General features: G+C 36.9%; 1 protein-coding gene and 1 pseudogene across 10 annotated transcripts in view; both read right to left on the reverse strand.

Moving 5' to 3' along the window:
* LOC138920481 (proton myo-inositol cotransporter-like) overlaps positions 1-23,986 on the reverse strand; it is a 165,277-nt gene that overhangs the window by 40,154 nt on the left and 101,137 nt on the right. The window lies entirely within an intron of this gene.
* Positions 4,398-7,995, reverse strand: LOC111773957 (mitochondrial import inner membrane translocase subunit Tim17-A pseudogene; annotated as a pseudogene).

Raw genomic sequence — 23,986 nt, forward strand, 5'->3', positions numbered from 1 at the left:
TTTTCTCTTTAATAACAGTTTTACTGAAATATAATTCTCATGCCATAAAATTCATCATTTTAAAGTATATAATTCAGTGATTTTTAGTACATTCACAGAGTTGTGCAACCACTACCACTATCTAATTTTAGAACATTTTCATCACTCCAAAAAGAAACTCCATCCCCGTTAGCAGTCACTTCCCAGTCCTTCCTTCCCCTAGCCCCTGACAACCACTAATCCACTTTCTGTGTCTATGGATTTGCTTATTATGGACACTTTATACAAATGGAATCATATTGTATGTGGCCTTTTAAAAGTGGCTTCTTTCACTTAAGATAATATTTAAAGGTTATATATGGCCACTTTCATATTTCATTCACTCTCACAATTCAGGGTATAGCCCTTGACGTCCTAACTTTACCTGAGTGTGACCTTGTGATTAAGTTTTGGCCATTAGAATGTGAGCAGAAGGTATTTCACTTCTAGGTCATTTTCTTAAAGGAAAGCTGCTTGCCTTCTTTTTCCTTTTTCCCCATTTCCATAGTCTGGCACAAGGTCTTGGTGATGGTGAGTTGGCTGAAACTACGTAAAGAGTATAGTCTTCAAATTAACAGAGAAAGAGAGTGGAGACCTAGCTCCCTGATCATCTTCTGGTGCACAGCCACAGGGTTAGTACCTCTGAAATACTGAAATTTATTGAAATAAACTTCTCTGTTGAGGTTGGTCTTTCAGTTATAACAGTTTAGCCTGTGTGCTAACATAATGAGAACACAGTGTCATTTATTTTGTCATTTGCCTACTGATTATTATTCCAATATTTTTAATAATACTATTGCTGCCATGAACATATATATCTTCAACTTCCTCTCCAATTATCTCCTTATAACACAATTCTAGAAGTAGGGTTGCTCGTTACCTATAATGTGTGGACATTATTAAGCCTCTTGACACATGTCTACAAATTTCCATTTAGAAAGATGTCTTGTTTTACTCTCAACATCAGTGCAGAAGAGTGCTTTGTTTGCTCACTTAAAAAAACTTAAAAGATAATAACCTAAAAAGTGCTATTTGGTAACCTGCCTAGGGTAAATAATAGTAAGTAATGAATAGTGAAAACTATTCATTTTATTATTTGTATAAGTTCTGATGCTAACAAAACAACACACATCTCTTCTAGTGACTTAAAGTAAGCATCCCTAAGCCTTTCAACTGGGAAACAATGGTAAAAATTGTATTATGTTTGCAATATAATTATCTTTAAATACATTGAAAATGCTAACATTTTCAGCATACGCTGAACTTATTTTGGATTTCTGACTTGCATTTCCTGAGCTATATTTATAATGTTATTTTCCCATTTCAGCTCAATATTTTCTCATTTATATTGTGGTTCTGTAGCAGAAAATGGTTTTCTCTTTTCATAAGCAACAGCAATTGTGAAAAATATTGTAAGTGGTGATTCGACACAAAACGAGGAGCTAATCCAATAACCCATCTCTTCTAAAGTAGCTAAATATTTCAGTGGGTTTCACAAAGATGATGAAGACAACAGCAACCCTAATTTTTGTTGTCTCATGTTGGTAGCTTTTATTCTGTAAGAATGATAAATACCATCAGATAATCTAATCATGGTCCAAGATACAAGTGTGCTTTAAAATAGAAGTTAATAAATACATGTTATAGGCCAGTTACAGTAAACACAGATATACACAAACACTGAAAACCAGTCATGAGTCAACCTACACATCCCATCCATATGAATATAAAAGCTATCGTTTTCATTAAAATCTACCTCAAACATGATTTTTATTCAGAGCTGTGGGAGGCAGCCTGCAGGATGTCCCTCAATGATCCCACCTCATGCTACTCATGCCCTTGTGTAGCTCCCACTGAATAACCTATGTAACTATTATTGTGGAATGATGGAGCATGACTTCTGAAGCTAGTTAATAAAACCTATTATGACTTCTGCCTGCCTCTCCCACATCACTCACTCTGGAAACCAGCTGCCATGTCATGAGGACACTCAAGCAGCTTAATAGGGAGCTCCACAGGAAGAGAAAATACAGCCTGACTGACAACCAGCATTGACTGGCCAGCTGCAGTCAAGCCTTCAAATGACAGCAATCTCTGAGTGACACTGAACCAGAACGTCTCAGCTAAGTTGTTTCTGGATTCCTGATCCATAGAAACTGTATGGCACAATAAGTGTTTATTGTTTGAAGCTGCAAAGGTTTAGGGTTCTTTGTTACATAACCTGAAGAAGAAACTGAAAACAAAAGGTGACACCTTAATAGTAAATTAAAATCTATATTCCCAAGCAACTTTTGATTCATCAAAAATTTATAACATCCCTATCATATATAAGAAGAGTCCTTTAACTTCTAACTGTAAAGCTGGTGCTTCTCTCCTGCGTAGACCCTCCAGCCTTCTGTGTTCAGCCTCCTTGCAAGGCACATACATACACCTCCCAGGACCCCCCACCCCAGGCTAGCGCGAAGGCAGAGGAGAGACTCACGAGATACATCAGCTCCATTCTGGGCTTTCCTGAGCTCTCAGTACATTTCCCATAACACCTCTGTATAACCATAAAAACCTCTCATACTCCTTTAGCACTAAATGAAGCTTAAAATACTTTATAAATGGTCCCCAAAATAAATCAGGGTAATGAAACAAAGGTACTGCCTGTCTTCAAATTATATGCAATCGCAACATCCCTACTCCCCATTCCCACCTCAGGAAAGGCACAACCACCTGGAGAATTGCAATGATGTTTTTAAATTTCAAAATTAACTTTAATTTCAAAATTCAAGAAAATTAATGTTCTTTAATTTTGAACATTAGCACCCCCACGGTACACTTTTATAGGGACTGATCCAGAGTCATCTCTAAAATTACAGTAAAAATAAGCTTCACTTCCACTGCCGCTGGCAGAGTAAACCAAAGAAAGGAAACAAGTATGACAGCTCAAAAAAAATCTGAAGTTTAGCTAGCAGCTGGGTCAAAAAGATTGGAAAAATCAAGGCTACAAATTGGTCTGTACAACTAATAGCAATTCAAAAGGTGGAAAATGCATCTCAGTGAAATGCAGCAACTGAGAGATTTTAAAGTAAGGCCTATTATACAAAAACATGCTCAGAGACCAAGACAGATAATATCTTCACAGCACTCAAGTCTGACAACTGAGGCGGGTTGGTTGAATCATGAGTTCACATGACTCAGAAAGAAACTTGGTAGAACTTTCAGCTCATTGGTCCAGAGAGAATCAAATTTATAACAGCATAATTTGTAAACTGTCAGAATCCTTAGAGTATGAATTTGTTCCCAATCTGCAGTGGAGCAGCTGATACATACAAAATACATAATGAAGATTGATGCCCAGCTTTTTCTGTGGTTCCATGAAAAACAGATCCTTGCTGAGAAAACTTATACACAGTATTTATTGTAATATTTAGTTGGACCTATTCCAATCTTCTTAGGACATGACAAAAATCAGGGCAACTCTAAAACTGCCATTGAGCTTCCCTACCCAGGCATCCATCTTCAAATCCTTGGCATTTTTGCAGAAAGGTAGTTGGTACTGACATGCTTTGAATGAAATTTGTAAACAGAAGAAATATTCGTGGCTAAAATCTCTTCTGGGAATGGTATAAATTGGAATGCAAAGTATGCTGAGTAAGATTTCGCAGGGCTATTTCCAAGGGGGGCAGGCTTGGAAGAAGTGGGGCTGCCGTGGGTAGCAGAGTCAGAAACAAACAGAGAAGCTCCCCCAGAGATGATGACAATCTACTTGAGAGGGCCAACTTTGTGGCCTAGCCTAATTTCCCCTGGCACAAAGATAAGATTCAAAATTGGTAATAGTCCATTTTAAGATTATTTAAAAGGCAGCTGAATAAAAAGATTACTAGAGCAGAAAAATTCACCAAAGGTACCAGAGCTGGGAGCAAGAGGATTTAATTGGGAGTCAGCTGACTTATTTTCTTGTCCCAGCTCAGCCATTAATTAATTGGTCTTGTAAGCTTTAGCAAATCATTTAAAATGTCTGGGATTTGGTTTCCTCATCTGTATAATGAGAGGACAGGACAAGAATCTAGGACTTACTAGTTTGTACAAAATCAATATTGTGTTGAGGAAGATTCTCAGGCTGCTTGGAAACCCATTAGGAAAGGAGACGGTAATCAATTAGTAATGTCTGCCAGGACAAGGTGTGGTGGAAGAATGGCTGGAGAGGTGCACAGCCATTAGACCCAATCATCTTTAAGGGCACTTACAACTAGAACATTCTATCATTTATTCATTGAACACAACTAGCCAGAAGACCCATTGATAGGTTATTCCAACAAAACTACACCTTTAGGAAATATAAAGAGCTGAGTAACAAACAGAAAGAAAATTCTTTATTGTTAAAGCCTGTTAATTCAAAGAGGTAACAATGAATGTATCAAAGCAATGGATGTTCAATTAAAAAAAAAATAAACAATTTAAAAAAATGGTAAGTACTAGGTTACACAGATACACAGATAAAACTCCAAGATCATGATCAGAAGATGGCTTTGCATTTCACAGGCCTGAGGCAATATTAACTGTCACAGGTATAAGAGCTGTCATAGGTATAATAGCAAGTACTTCATTAAAGCCCCTATACTTGGCCTGTTACATCATTGTTAAATTCTAAACAGCTAGAGCAGCATTTTAAAACTGATGTAAGCTTTACATCGTAAATTTGAAAAGAAAATGCAATAAGAAATAGAGCGGGCAATGGACTGCCACATTTTTAATCTGTAGCATTGCCGCTGTTATTAATCTATTTCTCAAGTGCTATCAGTTAACAAAAGCTTAGTTAAAAATTTAGATTAATCAAACAACAAATCAGAAATGATTTAAAGTAATTTTAGGCCAGAGAATTTACACATTCATAAAAAATACTTTAAAGTACTTTTTGATGAAGTTGTAAAAAATAGAAGTATAGGGAAACCACACTGAAATGAATTCAAATGCATTTCTTTATGAGACTTAGCACTAAGTTATCTGACCATAGTGGATGGCCTGTCCTTGGATCAAGGGTATGTGAAACCCAGTGGCAAGAGAATATGTTAATGATAAATATCAATATCACTGACTTTTTCAAGGTAATAAAACCTGCTTAAGTCCATATGATAGTTTGAGCTTTACTTGAACACTGAGAATAAAATAAAATTGGTATTCAAAAAAATAAGCAAAATCTGTCTTCATAAATTCTTGGAAACCTAGATTACGCTAATATATTTTTTCTAATAAACATCACCAAATATCATTTTGTAATAGAATGAACAAAACTATAAACATTTAAGGTCTTTTTTTTCTTTTGGTCCCAGAATCCATCTTTAAGCATCTGAATGGGAAGAATATTTTTCTTACTTCCAAGCTAATCTTTTAAAACTCTGATTTGGGGTTTACTTTTAAATCTATTAAATACATATGTTGTTTGAGATTTTCTGGCTCTAGGGATAGTGTTAAGTTATTCTGACATATCTTTGGCCTTAAAATAGGTTGCTATTTGTAACACTGGAAATAATGGACTAAATTATTTACCCATTGAAACAAAATATTTTTTGAGCCAGGTACCATTCTAGGTGCTAGAGCAGTGAACAATACAGAAGTTTCTGTCTGCAGTTTATATTCTAGCAGTTGAAGATAGCTAGTAAATAAGGAAGCAAATAAATAATTTCAGGTAGTGGTAGTTGACATGAAGAAAAAAATTCCAGAGTGATAAGACAGAGAAAAATTAAGTGGAATCAGGCATTTGACTAGCTAGTCAGGGAAAGGAGAGCCGGCTTCATGAGGATGTGACACGTATGACTGCACAGAACCCCACACTTAGAAGAGCTGACACATGGTTTAATGCTCTGCTGTCACTTCCTGAAACTTTTAATAAGAGGCCTTGCACGTTCCTTTTACGCTGAGCCCTATGTAGCCAGGTCTTGCAGAGAAGTACGATTGTGTTTTTTTTTTTTAAACATTTTATTCAAGCACCCAGTAAACATCAAACCTCCAGTGCTCCCCCACCCTCTGTGAATTCTTCTCATGTAGACATGGGTCTACCGGAAGGAAGTTGTGTCTGCTGACGGCTCCGATGGTGAAGAACGAAGACACAGTGGCCTCAAAGGTACAGAGAGTCTTGTATCTGACATCCTTAAAACCAAGACACAGGGTATTTTACTTCCAAAGTGAAGAGTGCGTGTTCCGCCCTAGCTGTCAATCCAGAAAGTATGCACTAAGGGAGGATCCATGTGGACTCGGCACAGTTCTTCTCATACACGATCTCCCTTGAGTGAGGGGGGAGTCTAACTACAAAACGTGCCATTTTCAAAGCACTCATTTAAAGCATTATTATTATTATTTCAAAGCATTATTTAAAGTGTGTGAGGATGAAAAGTAGAACTCTGCAACTTATCTTAAAAGAAAGCGCAAGTTCCAGGAGTTTTTGTTGTCTGACTAACAGAACATGCAAATTCAGGCAGTGAGGTCCTCAAGGAATGACATGCATCTTTCCCTGTTGTCTGCCCTGTGGTCCTGTATCTCCTAAGCACTTATTATATTTCCTTTAAAGATATAAGACACTTACTTTGCTTACAAATGCAATCCAAGTGTGAATAAATAAATGTATTATCTCTTAACACCCCCCTTCCATGTTCCTTTAAATAGAAAAATGTGCTAAATGTCCCTTCATATCCTGTTGGGCGACAGCTGTCCCACCTATGGTTTTAAAAACAGACTGTAACTCTATCTTCTGAAATCCTTTCTTGAACTGCAGCTCATTCTGTTGAAGAAGTCCTGGGAAAGAAGTCCTATTGATATTGTTGGTAGTCTCCAAAAGGTGAGGACGGTAATTGGGCTGAAGGCAACTGGGAGGGGTTTTCAGCAAATTGAGGACCACTGGGAAATTGTGCAGAGGCAAATCTTGTCAACAAGATACCAGCTCCTTCAGTTAAAGCTAGGAGAATGCCACCCATCGCGGCTGACCCGACCATGGCCACTGGTCCATTTCTCCTGGCCAGGATGGCTCCTGTTAAGGCACCACTTGTGATGGAGTTACAGGGGGTCTTCCTTCCCTCTGACCTGAACCATACTGGAGTCAATCATGGAAAGCTCCCCAAACTGCAAAGCTCCCTCCCAGCTGCGGAGCCCTGGTTTTAGCAGCTGTCAAACTCGTGTGCAGTCTGTGGTTTACTCCCACTGGAGAATTGCGAAAGCCTTTGATTGCTTGAAAGATACCACCACCTATAGTACCTATCGTAAAGCCCCCCCCCCCCACAGTCATCCACAATTTGCCAGGGGCATGGCTCCCGTGCATACTCCTCTATCTTGGCTCCGGCAGCCAAGAAGTAAGGTCTGAATGACAAAAAGGGGCTAGATCTATGCGACAACAGTGGAAGGACATTCTTTGAGAGGGAACAGCGATATTCTGTTGCTGCAAAACAGCAGGGTTTCTCAATCTTGACGTATTTGAGAAACAGAAAGAAGACTAAGTCGATTGATGCATGGAAGTAAGAGAAATGCAGTGGTAGCAAATGAGGCCAGAGAAGTACTTAAGGGCCAGTTCATATAGTCTTGTAGGAGACTGGATTTTTATGTACTCACAAGGATAGTGTACCTGACGATAAGGTGTATGCAAAGAAAAATCCACCCACTGGCAGAGAGACATGAGAAAACGTGTCTGTTTTGGTGTAAACTGAGGTTGAAACACTATATGTTATGTGCTTGTGTGTATGTATGTCTTGTGAATATATATACACACATATATATATAACTATATATATTTAACTATCTTGAGCATTTATATCCATAGGCCAAATATCATATCCGATTGAGGTTTCTTAGTGTACGATGAATAATCTAGGAATGTCCAATTAGGGGCGTTAACACAAAAATATGTCCTAGGACAGTTAACCTAGTAGAAGGGCAACTCAACCAGTGTGGAGTTAACCAAGATCATTACATATGAAAAGAGGCCTCACTGTCGTTATCTTCCATGGGCCCCCTGGGATACTAGGAAGACAGAAATTTCTAAATTTATTTGTAATAACGTTTGGAAAAGAGGAGGAATGTACAGCCACCCCACGGACCCCCAACTAAAGTACAGGGCACAGGGCAACCACTCTAGGTGCCCTTTTACGGGGCCAGCCTGCAGGCTGGTGACAGTCCTGCAGTATCTAACAGAAGCAAATGCAAAAACATCTCTGGAACGACAAGCTCTTAACTCAGGCTATACAGGGCTGCCACAGATAAAACTGTGCTGAAAATGAACTTACGTTACAATTACACAGAACACATAAGGAAACAGTCTACTGTGATCAATTGCCAGTAGATGATAACAGCAGACAACAACAAATAGAATCAGAGTTGCAAAAACTTTAGACTGTCAAACTATCACCTAGAAGCAAAAAATTAAGCATGATTCAATGATTTAAATGAGATATCTAAAATACGCAAAAATAAAACACTATAAAAATATTCAGATTTGAAAAAGAATCAAATATAACATCAAAAAAATATATATAGTCATAGAAAAAAACCCTTCATAGATGTGCTAATCAGCAGATTAGACCTCGTGAAGAAACTTAGAGAACTGGAGGAAGGATCTGAGAAAATTCCCCAGAACATGACACTAAGAAAGATGACGGAAGAGACAGAGAGGGCAGAGGTCAACAGGCACGTCACTGGAATGCCAGAAAGACAGAAGCCGGAGAGCTTGAGGAGGGACAATATTAGAAGACACAGTGTCTGGGAGTTTTTCATAACTGATGAAAAACAACACTCTCCATATTTAGAAAGAACATTTATTCCTTAGCAGGATAAATAAAATTAAATTTGCATCTAGGGATGTCACTGTGAAACTACAGAATCCTAAAGAAAAGGACCAGAGCTTAAAGCATCCAAAGACGGCAAAGACCACTTCAAAAGGAAAGAACACCCCTGGTGGCAGACCGTTCAGAAGACCCTGGAATAATACTTCGAAAGTACGGGGACAAAAGAAGCGTCAGTCTAGATTTCTCTGTCTAGGTTACCATGATTTAAGAGTGACAGAAAAATAAAGTAAATTTTCAGATAAAGCTTGGGAGACTCTACTACGAATACTCTTGCAGAAAAGCTTCTAAGGATACAGAATATGTATATTTCTTCTTACATATTCGTATATCTATGAACATGAGCTCAGAAAATAGAAAAAGATGAAACAAGAAATTATGAACAAAAAACTAGTGTGAATGTGCATAAATGTAAACAAGCTGTGACTTGAAGAGACAGCTGGTTAGAATGGTGGGAAAAAACACCATATATGCTCTTGAGAAGACACATAAACATATGGATGCAGACAGTTGCAATATTTATGAAGAAAAAAGATATAACAAACAAATATTAACAAAAAGAAAACTGGTGAAACTACACAATAATAGACATAATGGATTTTAAGGCAAAGATAGTTATTAAGGATTAAGGGTACTTAATAATAAAGGGTTCATTTCATCACAAAAATATAATAGTTCTAATCTTGTAAATGCCTGATTGAATATACTTCAAGCTATGGAAGGCAACACTGCAGGATGTCAAAGAAAAACTGACAACTTCATAATCATAATGATAGAGTTTAACATTCATTCTCAGAAACTGTTAGATTAATAATAATAATAATCTGTCAAAACCAATTTATTTACCAAACTAATGTAATGCTTATTAAATAGCTTTAGTATTCCCTGATTCCTCTGCTCTTAGCTTATTCTGCCACTTGTGGTAATGCAAGATAAAATAAAGGTGATACAGATTGGGTAATTAACTAATTTACCCAAGAAATATTTACTACAGGACCTCGAGGCTCCAGGCACTGTTCTAGTCTATGGTGTCACAGCACTAACAGAAAAGGTCACTGCTCTCCTGCAGCTTACATTCTAGATGGGCACACAGAAAACTAACAGATAACCATATAAAACGTTAAATGTGTATATTTAGACATTAAATGTCAACATAGTAATATAAATACTAAAAAGAAAATTAAAGCAGAGTGAGTAGTGCAGGAGTTGGGTGCATAGTTTGTTACCTTACAGGGCTCTCAACTAAGCACCCGATGCTCAGGTGATGAGGGAGCAGAGAAGCAAGAGGGTGCTCCCTGCAGGTCTCTGAAGGGACAGCTGTCCAGGCAGGTAGGAAAGCCAAAGAAGGAAGCCGGCTCCGCCTCTGCAAGAACAGCCAGAACTGAGGCTGCAGTGGAGGGAGCGAGGGAGACAGCGTTGGGAGGGCAGCTCAGAGAGGTGTGTGTCAGGGTGCTCAGAGGGTGCAGCACTTTCTAGGGTGCGGTTTTTATTCTCAGTGACGTGGGAAGCCATTGCAGAGTGAATGGAAGAGCAGTGTGGTCTGGCTTCCAGTTGTAAAGGGTCACTGTGGCTGTTCTGTGGAGAACACGGTGGTGGGGAGGGTGCGGGGGCCAGGGCTGAAGCAGGGAGCCGGGCAGGAGGCTTCTGGAGTAATCCAGGGGCAAGACAACAGTGGCCGAGACCAGGGCGCAAGCAGGAGAAGGGACAGGAGGAGAGGGATTCTGGGTCTATCGTGAAGATGGACAAAGGATGAGTCTTTCCAGGCAGCAGCAGCCACCCATGTTATACTCTCTCAGGTTCTTAATGCCTCGGATTTGTTTTTCTTTTCAGCCTCTCCACTCCCATAGGCTATTGGGTCTGAAACAACTGTATTTAAAAACTGATCAACTGCAAGATGCTTTTAAAAAAAAAGCTTTGAAGAAGTTGTAAATACCGCTGAGAGCTCTCTTTGAAAATCCATTCCGCATAAATAACCGGCTCATTAAAAGGCAAAGGGAGTGAAGGGCGTTGGGGGGTGGCACCTCCTCAGTAACTCAGGCACCGAGGAAACTGGATCTGAGTGGGCAAGTCAGAGGCAAGGTCTTAGACAAATGGCAGAGAAAGAGGAGTTTCCTGGCCCTTTCTCCACTGTTTGCTGAACGGAAAAAGGAAAGATAGCTGAATGGTTGTTTTGGAGACACAGGCAGAGAGCAGAAAGCTGTGCACAGAATCTGCCTAGTTCCACAGGTAACTGGACAAACCAGCAAGAGACAATTAAAATCTAGTGTATTCATTAAACACTTGCCTCAGTAATAGCAGCTTTCCTGCAATTTTTACAGCCTTCTTTCTGATGCTGACTGCTGTATGAGAAAGCTTACAGTGACAAAATCTTAGCTACGGCAGAAGAGAGGATTTAAAAATCACAAAACCAATCAGTAGATGAATGTATAATACAGTTTCACAAGGGCTCCTGAGAATGAGATTTCACGAACTAAAAATTAAGAAAAAGACTGCTGACAAATTTACATTTCAGAATTGACTCGTCTGATCTTGCCTGGAACCTCTGAAGCTGAAAAATTAGACCAAAAGCTCTCAGTCTGCTTGCAAAGGGAATGAAGAACCAAACCTTTGCCCAACAAATTGTAAGGCGCTCTTAAGGTGAATATGTAACTGACGGGCGGTGCCCGAGGAATAGCCCTTTTCCACGATAAAATGGTGTTCTGTCCCTTTCTCCTAAATGCTACTGGATGCATTTTCCCCTGGACTCTAATTAGAAGCTACGCAGGATGCTGACTGCATTTATCGTTACCTGCAAACTATAAAATGTCCATCAAAAGTCAGGTTCTCAGTTGTGAGCAAATCTAACCCAAGATAGACCTCGGTGCTACATAAGTGAAACTCCACTGTACTTGAAAAGATAGAACTTCCTCAAGCAAACGTCCTTATGGTTAAACAGACTCAGGAAAAAGATCTGAAAGTACTTCAGACAGTATACAAAGAGGTAATATTGCAAAATTTGAGAATTCTCTAAAGTGCTTAAATTTTGGGGGGAAACATAATTTAGTTGTTAGAAGTTTTGTCATGTAATGATGAAATCAAGCTATTTGAAAATAACTTTCTAGAAGTTAAAACTGCGAACAACCCAGATGGCCTTCAATGGGTGAACAGTTAAACAAACAATGGTATATCCAGTACCACGCAATACTAGTCAGCAGTAAAAAGGAACAAACTATTGTTATGTCACCATGAATCTCCAGGGAATTATGCTGAGAAAAAAGCCAATCCCCAAAGGTTACACACTGTACAATCCATTTATTAAGCATTCTTGAAATGATGAAATTATTGAAATGGAAAAGATATTAGTGGCTGTCAGCGGTTGAGGACAGGGGTGGAGAGGTTTGGGGGGAGGGGAGCAGGAGGAAAGTGGGTGTGGTTATAACAGAGCAATATCAGGGATCCTTGTGGTGATGGCATTGTATCTTGACTGTGCTGGTGGATACAAACTACACATGTGACAGCACACACACGTGTGATAGAACACAAACTGGGGAAGTCGCTAAATAAGATCGGTGGACTGCAACAATGTCAGTATCCAAGTTGTGCTACTGTGGTATAGTCACATGCAAGATGTTATCATTGAGGGAAACTGGGCAAAGAGTACATGGGATCTCTTTCTATTATTTCTTAAAACTATATGTAAATCTAGAATTATTTAAAAGTAAAAAGTTTAATTTGAAAAAAGTAAAGAGTGGCTGGAAGACTTGATAAACATATCAGTTTGACTACTGATTCACTGTCAAAGGTAAACTGATAAAGCTTTTCAGAATTTGGCTTTTAATAACAGTATCAGGAGAATCTTGCAGTGGCTAATGGTGTCACCAAATGCTGCTTACTAAATGTAGAATTATTCTGCCCTTTGAAAATAGCTAGAGAAATACAGTTTTGTATGTTAGGGCAACTCTTAGAAGCCAAGTAATCCAGGAATTCAATCGCCTATTGATGTATAACATACATAACATAAACTCATTTTAAGTGTGTAAATCAATGAGTTTTGAGAATGTATAGACCCGTGTAAGCACCATCACCACAAAGCAGATACTGAGCATTTCCATAGCTCCACAAAGTTCCCTCATGTCCAGTCCTAGTGAATAACTTATCTGCCTTTGGTCACTAGAGACTAGTTTTGCTTTTCGAGAATTTCATATAAAGACAACTATATAGTACATATTGTTTTGTGTCTAGATTCTTCTGTCTAGCATAATGTTTTGAAATTCTACCAGGTTACTGGACATAGCAGTCATTCATTTTGATTATATCTGGGTGGTATTTAACTGTACAGATGTATCATAATCTGTTTATCCATTCACTTATTGAAGTAACATTTGGGGTAGTTTTCAGTTTTGTCAATTACGAATAAGGCTGATATGAACAAGAGCATATAAACCTTTGTTGGGCATGTTTTATTTCACTTGAGTGAATATGTAGTAGTTAAATTACTGGATTGCACAGACAATTACGATAAACTTTATAAGAAACTTCCAAAATGATTTCCAAAGTGTTTGTACCAATTTACACTCCCACCAGCAGCATGCTTCACAACCTCACCAACACTTAGTATTGTCCATCTTTTCCTTTTAGCTATTCTGGTGGGTGTGCTGTCTTATCACACTGTTTTAATTTTGATGAACTCCAATATATCATCTTTTTCTTTTCTTTTCTTGTTTGTGCTTTTTGAATCCTATCTAAAAATTATCTGCCTCCTCTGAAGTCACAAAGATTTCCTCCTATGTCTTCTTATACAAGTTTTATGATTTTAGCTTTTAAATTTAGGTCTATGATCCATTTTAAATTATTTTTTGTTTATGGTGTGAGGTAAGGATTGAGGTCCATTTCCCCCTGATACTGACAGACAACTGTTCTAGCACTATTTGTTGAAAAGACTATCCTTTCCTCACTGAATTAACTTTCTATCTTTGTGGAAAATCCATTGGCCATACATGTATGGATCTATTTCTGGACTCTATTCTGTTTCATTCATGTATACATCTGTTCTACCAATTCTATGTTATCTTGATTACTGTAACTCTATAGTAAGTTTTGAAATCATTTAAGCCAAATCCTCTTGTTGTCCTTTTTCAAAAATGCTTTGGCCACTCCAGTTCTTTTGCATCTCCAAATAAATCTTAGAATGAACTTGCCATTTTTTACAGAATAGCCTGTTAGGATTTTAATTGGGATTATTTGAATGTATAAATCAATTTGGAGAAGACTGATATCTCAACAACATTGAGTCTTCTAATTCAAGAGCCTGGTATATTTCTCTAGTTAGTTCTTCTTCAATTTCATTCAGCAATATTTTGTAATGTTCAGTGTAGTGATCTTGATATTTCTTGTTAAATTTATCTTTAAGAATTTACATGTTTTGATGCTAGTATAATTAGCCTTGCTTTAAAACCATTTCATTTGCCAGTTGTTAATAAATAAAATCTATTTTTGTACATTGACATTACTTGATAACTTCACTTATTTGTTCTAGTAGTTTTTTTTGTTTTTTATTTTTTTTTGCTGAGGAGGATTCCCCATGAGCTAACATTTGTTGCCAATCTTCCTCTTTTTGCTTGAGGAAGATTTGCCCTGAGCTAACATCCATGCCAATCTTCCTCTATTCTGTGTGTGGGTCACTGCCACAGCATGGCTGCCAACGAGCAGTGTAGGTCTGCACCCAGGAACTGGACCTGGGCCACTGAAGCAGGGTGTGCCAAACTTAACCACCAGGCCCTGGGGCTGGCCCCTGTTCTGGTAGCTTTTATGTAAAAATAACGTCAACTGAAAATAGAGTACATCTTCCTTTCCAACCTGTATGCCTTGTCTCGCCTTATTACACTGGCTAGGACCTCCAGTAAAATGTTGCACAGAAGTGGTAAACTGGACATGTTTACATTGTTACTAATCTTAGAGGGAAATATTCAGTTTTTCACCATTAAGTATGAAGCTGGTAGTAGGTTTTTCACAAATGTCCTTTAAAAGGTTGAGGACATTTCCCTCCAATCCTAGCCTTCTGAGAGTTTTTATCATAAATGGATGTCGAACTTCGTCAAATTCTTTTTTCTGCATTTATTGAGATGGTATCCTTTATTCTTTACATATGATGAATTATATCAATTGGTTTCCAATGTTAAATCACCCTTGCATTCCTTTATATTGCTAGATTCAATTTGAGAATTTCTATGTTTATACATATAAGGAATATTGGGATGTTGGTCTGTAATTTTTCCCTTCTTGTAGTTTTTGTATGGTTTTGGTACCAAGATGATATCAGCCTTATGAGTTGGGAAGTTGTTCCTCCCACCTCCCCCAGCTATTTTCTAAAAGAGTTTATGTAGGATTAGTATTATTTCTTCCTTAAATATCTGTTATTCACCAATAAAGCCATCTGGGTCTGGGGTTCTCTTTTTTGGGGAGGTTATTAATTATAAACTTGATTTTAAAAATAGATATAAGAAGACTTAGGTTTTCTATTTTTTATGCGTCAGTTTTGGAAATTTGTGTCTTCAAAGATTTTGCTGGGGGCTAGCCTGGTGGCGCAGTCATTAGGTTCACACGTCTGCTTCAGTGGCCCAGGGTTCTCTGGTTTGGATCCCAGGTGTGGACCTATACACCGCTTGTCAGGCCATGCTGTGGCAGGCGTCCCCACATATAAAGTAGAGGAAGATGGGCCCGGATGTTAGCTCAGGGTTAGTCTTCCTCAGCAAAAAGAGGATTGGCAGCAGATGTTAGCTCAGGGCTAATCTTCCTCAAAAAAAAATTTTGTTCATTTCATCTAAGTCCTCTCTCTTAATTCTAATAGTGGTGAGTTATGACGTCTTCTGTCTCTTTTTCCCCCCTTGATGAGTCTAGGCATAACTTAGTCAACTTTACTGACCTCTTAAAAAATAGCTTTCGATTTCACTTACTTTATTTACTCAGTTCCCATTTTCTATTTTCTTGATTTCTGCTCTGTATTATTTCTTTTCTTCTACTTTGGGTTTTATTAGTTATTCATTTTCTAGCTTCATAATTGGAAGTTTAGATCATTGATGATTTTAGACTTTTATTTTCTAATATAATTATTTTAAACTATGCATTTGTCTTGAGCATTGCTTTATGCTGCAACACAACATTTTTTATATATTTTCACTGGGTTCAAAATATTTCCTAATTTATCTTTTGATTTCTTCTTTATACCATGGATTACTTGTAAGTGTGCTTGTTTAATTTCCAAATATTTGAGAATTTTTGCAAAAGCCTTTTTTTTTTTTTTTTTTTTTTTTACTGATTTCTAAGTTAATTTTATTGTGGTCAGAGAATGTACTTTGCATGAATTCAATTACAGGATATTTTTCAGACTTGTCTTATAGCCCAGAATACTGTAGATCTTAGTAATGTTCCATATTCATTTGAAAAAACTGTGGATTCTGCTGTTGTTGGGTGGAATGTCCTGTAAATGTCCAGTTGGTTGACAGTATTGTTCAAGTCTTCTGTGTCTTTACTATTTTTATCTATTTGTTCTATCAATTACTGAGAGAGAGTAGTGAAAAACTCTCCAATTAATTGTGGATTCAGTTTTTGCTTTATGCATTTTTTGAAGCCCTACTATTACAGAAATATACATTTAAGATTCTTATGTCTTCTTGATGAACTGGCCAGTTTGCAGCCTTCTTTGTGTAATATTAACAAAACCACTCCAGTTTTCATATCAGTAGTGTTTGCATGGTATGTCTGTTTCTATCCCTTTACTTCTAACCCATATATGTCTTTATATTTAAATTACTGTCCCCTCCCCCAGACAGCAAATAGTTAAGTCTTGCTTTTTTTAATCCACTTGGGCAATTTCTGCTTTTTATTTGGAGTTTCTAGACCATTTACATTTAACGTAATTTATCAATATAGTTGGTTTAAATCTACTATCTGTTTCTTTTATATTTATCCCATCTGTCCTTTGTTACTCTTTCTCTTCTTTAAGATTTCTGTTGCCTTAATTGCATATGTTTTCACAATCCATTTTATGTTATTTCTCCTGTTTGCTTCTTAACTACCATTTTTTGTTTTAATTTTTAGTCATTGATCCAGGCCAGCATTTATTTTGATATAACCTGTTCCTTTATTATACATTCAAATATATTCAAAAGACTACCAGTATAATTCATATACACATTTTATACTGATATATCCATAATGAACTTTCAACAACTATAAATACATTGCCAGTTCTTTTCATCTAAACCCGCACTAACTCTCACCTCTTCTAGATTATTCTGAGGCAAATGACAGATAACATATTATTTCATCTGTAACTATTTCTGTATGTATCTCTGCAAGGACTTTTTAAAAATATGAAAACAATATAATTTTTCCATTGAAAAAATTAACAATAATTTCTTGATAGCATTAAGGAGCCTGTCACTGTTCAGATTTCCCTGATTGTCTTTTAAAAAGATTTTTTTCACAATTTGTTTGAATCAAGATTTAAATAAGGTCATTCCTTGCAAATGTTTTTTTTTAACTGGGGGGGGGTGAAAAAGATTCAGTAAGATTTAAAAACACTGCTGCTGCCACTACCATCCCTGAATCCAAGTAGGCCTGCTGTTTGAGTTAAAATTTTAAATAATAATTAAAAAGATTTAATTTGTAATATTAATTAAACAGAGCTCCTATACTACACACATTTTAAATTGGAGTTTCCATTTTACATTGAAGAATATCATTCTTGGGAATTCTCTGAAGCCTACAATGCCACATCTTAGGTAACACTCCATCTTTTGAAAGCTTCAATTTTGGACCATTTCCAATATGAGTGATTTCCTATTACTTCATCAATATTATATTGCCAAATTCTGTAAGGCCATAATAACATCTTCCAAGAGGAGGAAAACTGATCAGGAATATTCTCTTAAATTTTGCCTGCACTGTTTTATTTATGACAATTAAGAGTTAAAGTGACTTAAACATGTGAAGACTAGGGACTTCAAAAAATTAATCAACCATTCTGACGTAGATTCTATTTCTGGAGTTTTAATGGCATTGCTTTACCTCCCAAGGAAATGAGCTAGAGATGTAGAGACAGCAATTGATAGGTTATGAGGACTAAGCTAATCAAAGACATTTAATAAATTATTCATAATTTCCTCATTGGACCTTTTTTTTATTAGCCTAAACTTTTTACAAATCAAAGGTAAATTGAAAAACTCTATTACTTTAGGAAAAACACAAGAGGGCTTGAGAGCTGATTTTATTATGTCAAATAACATACTGACTCTCTAAAGAAATGTAATTAAGATTCTGATAATACTAAGCATTGTCATAATTGTATAAGATTTAATGAAAATGAGTTGATGAACATTTTTACAAACTTAAGAATGAATGCATTTGTACTTAAGTGCATGAGGATTATTAGCTTTGAAAAGTATCTCAGTACATGCTAGCCACAATGAAAGTCACTTCTTACATTTCCAGTCTGGGAAAAATAGTTAACTGTTATTTTAGTTAAATTATATCACGTCCACCATTCTATAAAAGAGAGCCAAATGTCAAATAAATATAGCCAAAAAAGCTGCAGAAGTAGAATAACCTGTTAATGTTCATGTTTCAGAGTCCATTAGTGATATTATGGAGCCATAGATTTCTGAAATACTTTCCCTTCTTTTGTGAGCATTTTTTTAATTCCAGAAATTCAATTAGATATTCAAGTCTTATTTAATTATCTATACTGTAGACTCTACAGTGTTCGAAAAATCCTAACTGTAACATGAGGCCTACAATGCGTCTTAGACTGATACTGAACTGGTGTGAAACAGTTTCACAAGAATTTGCCTAGTTCTTTTTAATTTGTGTGAACTATGGGTTTGTTTCTTGGTTGGGTCCATGCTTTATTGTCATGCTTCTCAAATTACATATGTTCTGATGTGCCACAGGATAAAATAGCACATTTTCTAGGAATAAAAGTTTTCCTTTTCTCACTGAAGAAAAATCGATGGATAAGTAATAAAAATTGTAATCCTAAACTGAATATGGCTATATTTTAGAATATAAAAGAAAATTCATATGCATTAAAAAAATAAAATACTAGATTAAAAGACAAATAAACCTGCCCTTTCATGGGTCTCTTTGGGCTCTGCTGCCAGAATCTCTATCCATTTACCTTTATTTTACTTAGAGAAGTTGGTGAAAAGTAATGCTCTACTGAATTCACAAGAATTCTGAACATTACTATTTTTAAGAGTTTGAAAGAGCTTAATAAAAAATGCTTAGAGGATCAGATGCTTTAAATTTGTTTTATATCTAATACACTAGGCATGCTTGATTGTTTATTTTATCTTGGGCTAGTATATTATTATTCCATTGTGGTTTGGCCCATTTCCAATTTCAGAATGCCTTGAGCCACAAATGTAGGTAGTGAGTGACTTTATCCTTCTCTTCTGAAAACGGCAGCACACACAGAAACATCTCATTCCATCTTTGACCTGGAAGATGAAAGAGGAATGAAGGGTATTGGGAGAACATTAAGTTCTCTGAACATCTCACTAAGGAGTGCTCAGCACAAACTCACAAGGGCTACAAAGTCTCTTTTTAAAGAATCAGACTAAATCACAACCAGATGGTTGTGTGTTGCTCATTTTGGGGGTGGTGTATGTGTGTGCTGGGGTGGGATGCAGGAGGTCACCAGTCAGTTACACTGCTGCTACAAGTCACAGGTAAATCCACAGGATGATCAACTCCACTCCCGTTTCAATTTAGGATAGGCTCTGTCAGCTTCTACTTGTGGATGACCTGCCACAGATTTAGGCTTCGGATAATTTATATTCTCTCAGCCACTCACATAACGCAGAAAACAGTGCCTTGTCTGAAACGAAACTGTTGCACTACAGGACATGAAACATTTATAGAAGCCAGTCGAGAAAAGCAACTGATGGCTGCTGAGGGGTTTAATGAAACAAAGATAGAGTGCCCTTCATCTGCATTCATAAAATAGTTATTTGTACACAGTAGATCATAAAATTTAAGGCTACACATACTATTCTGTCCTCATCAATTAATATATTTGAAATACATGTTTTAAAAATATAAAAATCCACTGTATACAGATATTTAAAAATATATCCACTGTATTTCAATACTAAATCTCTAAGAAAAACTCAAAGCAGTGAGTCTTCTCAGCACTCTGTCAATAATATATCTGGGGGAGTTCTGCTTACTTCAAAGGCAGCTCCTTGCCCAGCCAAGAAAGATCTACAAATGAGAAAGCTCCTCCAGACAAGGCTGACTATGTTCTCAGAGTGCTTCCTGAGCCAGCTCCAAGATATACATTCCTTGAACTTGTATAGGCTTGCCTTGCTTTATCTTCATTCTATTTCTCCAGTTTCTTCTCTTCCTTGTCCTTCCAATTTGGATAGCTTTATGATAGCATTTTCCAGCTCTTTGTCCTCTACCCATGCTTCCTAATCTATTTCGTGCATTCCTACGCCGAATTCTTCTTTTGAGCTTCCTTGGGTCACTCCTCTGACCCAAGTGACGTCCCTAGGTGTGTGATCCCCCTTCCTAGTTATGCCAAATGAAGGGAACCAGAAGACGTTATGCCAAAATAAGCCTTTTTGACATTTTGAGCTGAAGGCAATTAAGCAGTAGCAAATGCAGGAAAAGCTCTCTGCCCTCTCCCTATTTGCCTAAAAGCAGGATATAAATTTACAAAGGTGTCCCTTCTTCCCTCTCTAACAGGAAGGACAAAAGTTAATCACAGAGCAACTTTAGACCCTACCAGCCTGTAGATGGCACAGAGGAATCTACATAACGAACTTTACTAACCAGCCTTTATCTCCCACTCCTTTCCCATATATGTGCCTTCCTACAATATGCCACCTCTGGAGACTCAAGGTCCTTTTCCTTTGTCTTGTCATTTCTCTAAAAAGGTATTGTCTTTGTTTAAGATGCTATATAAGCCTGAATTCTAGGCCACCTCTTTGGGTTACTCCTCTCTGAGTTTCTCTCCCGTATATATGAGATATACATGCTAATAAACTTCTGTTTGTTTTTTCTTGTTAATTTTTCTTTTGTTACAGAGCACAGTCCAGAACCTAAGATGGGTAGGGGGAAAATTTCCTCCCCTACACTAACGTGGTTTCCCAGAACTTACCTCCCTCCTGGCTTAGGGCAGACAGAAATAATGCCATAAAAATCCTCAGACTTAACTGGGCAGCAGTACTAAACACGTTTCCTGGTTTAATTGTAAAAGACATGAAATATTTCTGTGTACCTTCTTAATTTCTATTTAAAGGAGCAAAGTTGTTATAATAGATAAAAAATTATTTGCTAAAATGTTCACTGCTCCCAAGACATCAGGTATCTTATGAATCCCTGAAGAACTTACAATGATAGTTCCGTTAACAGGGAAGAGGATGTTCTGGCCAAACATCCTTTGTTTAACTCTGATGTTCCTAAAAGTAGCTTCTGTGACAGCGCCCAGGGCAAGGACATTTCTCCGCTTTATGATACCTTTGAAATTCTTTTTCAAGTGTGTCTCACTGTCCTAGTTGATCTCCTCCAAATTTTTACCAATACCAAGCTCTGCAATTCTATTTTGGGTTATAAGCAAAGTTATTAGTCACAGTTTGTTGAATAATTAAATAGGCATAATAAATGCAGATAAGACGTTTCATACACACTTTCCTCCAGATGAAAACTAGAGTTTGAATGCACAGATGTAGAAAAGTTTCAGACATTACTGAAATAGAAAACGTTGACTCAACACTGCTCTGCCCCTTTCCTTCGTCCCTTGATTCTCCGGAGCAGAATTCTGAATGCCTGTTTCCTAAGCCAAATAATTAAAAAGTAACAATAGGTCTGTACAATCAAGTACTTCCTAAAAGCTCAATGTTAAAACAAATGAGATGATTTCCCATTGTCAATCGGTTTTCAGTCAACTAGCCTGCACTCACAGAAAACAAAACAGTATAGTTCTATGAACAATAGTTTCCCATCCCTGAAGCTTCAGAAGTTTGAGGGCTCGAATGCCTTAATAAACGCGTTTCCACGTATTACACATCAATCTCATTTTTAAGCTTTCAATGAAATTTTCATTAAGAATAAAAAACGTTACTGCAGCATTATTCACAAGAGCCAAGATATGGAAACAACCTGTGCCCATCCACAGACGAATGGATAAAGAAAACGTGGTATACATATGCAATGGAATATTATTCAACCATAAAAAGGAAATCTTCCCATTCGGGAGGACATGGATGAACCAGGAGAGCATAATGCTAAGTGAAATAAGTCAGATGCAGAAACACAAATGCTGTATGATCTCACTTATATGTGGAACCTAAAAAAGGCAAGCTCATAGAATGAGAAAGTGGGACGGCAGTTGCCAGTGGCAATATTGGTCAAAGGGACAGACTTTCACTTAGAAGATGGATAAGATCTAGGGATTTAATGTCCAGCATGGTGAGTATAGTTAATAGGATTGTATTATGTACTTGAAATTTGCCGAGAGTACATCTTAAAAGCTCTCAACACAAACATACACACAAAAGGTAACTGTGTGAGGTGCTGGACGTGTTAACTTGATTGTGGCAAGCATTTCACAATGTATACACAGTGTACTAAATTACCATGTTGTACACCTTCAAAAATCATGTGGTACAACCTAAATATATACAATTTTTGTCAATCATACCTCAATGAAGCTGGAAAAGAGAATAAAGAATAATATACGATATATTTTCATGAACCTTAAAAGCTGAGAAGAAATTAATGATTTATAAATGGTTTTATAGTTTGGAAATTTTTTCCCTCAGTTATGTCATAAGAAGTTCACGTAAGGCATTGTGATGGGAGAATTCCCATTATTTAAAAATATTTTTTAGGGTTGGAACACCCAATTTTGTAAACATTTACACTCCATGTTTTGTATCTGAAATACTCTGTCCCATAGTTTGCCATAAACTTTTATTCCTCAAGCCTTCCATTATTTGAAATTCCTAAAAGCCAGGGTTGACTTATAAAACTCATTCCATATTTGCACATTCTACAACATATTTTCACACGTTCTCTCACAATGTCCTTGACCCTAAGCAGTGTACATGGTAAATACTTTTCTTTCTTTATGTATTTGTAAAAGGAACATTCATTTCTTTACAATAATTTTTAAGTAGGCTTGTATAAAGGTTGCTATCTATCTGTCCTAGACTATCAATCTTGAGGTAATGTCTGTGTCTTTTTAATACATTTTTAATAGCATGTAGCACAATATCAAATTTCAATGTTACAAAATGACTTTAGAAAAAACTCTTCATACTTCCAGCTACAAATACCTTACCAATGTGAATAAGATTTAAATTCTGTTATAAAATCCAACCTATCAATAATTAAACATAAGAATATTAACATTTATGGGTTTGTCCATACACAATAGGTCTATATCCAATCTTTTCCCTGTAACTCATATATCAAATAAACAACAACAATAAGGAAAAATAAATTTTTATCTATTTTATTTTTTAGAGGGTTCCAGGGCACATGTGTCTCTGGAATGAAAATGAAGTTGGCAAATACTTGGAAATATTTATTTTAAAAATAAAATTCTTAGACGGAAAAAACAGCACTTGTCACAATAAAAGACCAGTCATGATACAGTGAAGGGCGTTATAATGAGCTCTTCCTAGAAATCATGGGGACAAAGTAATGTGTTCTGATAGTTTCCACTTGCCATTCTGGCATCATTTTGAAGCCATAGGGGTTCTGACTGATACCAGGTCATGAATGTCTATGCAAATTCCAAGTGATAAAACACGCAGTCATTGTTGTACAAACAGTAAGAACCTGTAAACCAAGATCATACATAATGGAAAAACTATTTTGTTTATTTTTTTAAAGCTGGCACTGAAACCATGAGAGTAGGAAGGACTTGAATACTAAATGATGTGTATTGAGGCAGCAGCTCTTTAATCTGAAAAACTGGGTCTAGTTCACACATGCAGTCTAGCAAGAAACGTTTTTTTTTTTTGGAGGAAGATTAGCCCTGAGCTAACATCTGCTGCCAATCCTCCTCTTTTTGCTGAGGAAGACTAGCCCTGAGCTAACATCCATGCCCATCTTCCTCTCCTTTATATGTGGGACGCATGCCACAGCATGGCTTTTGCCAAGCG

This window comes from Equus caballus, chromosome 23, assembly GCF_041296265.1.
Source record: "Equus caballus isolate H_3958 breed thoroughbred chromosome 23, TB-T2T, whole genome shotgun sequence".
NCBI lineage: Eukaryota > Metazoa > Chordata > Mammalia > Perissodactyla > Equidae > Equus > Equus caballus.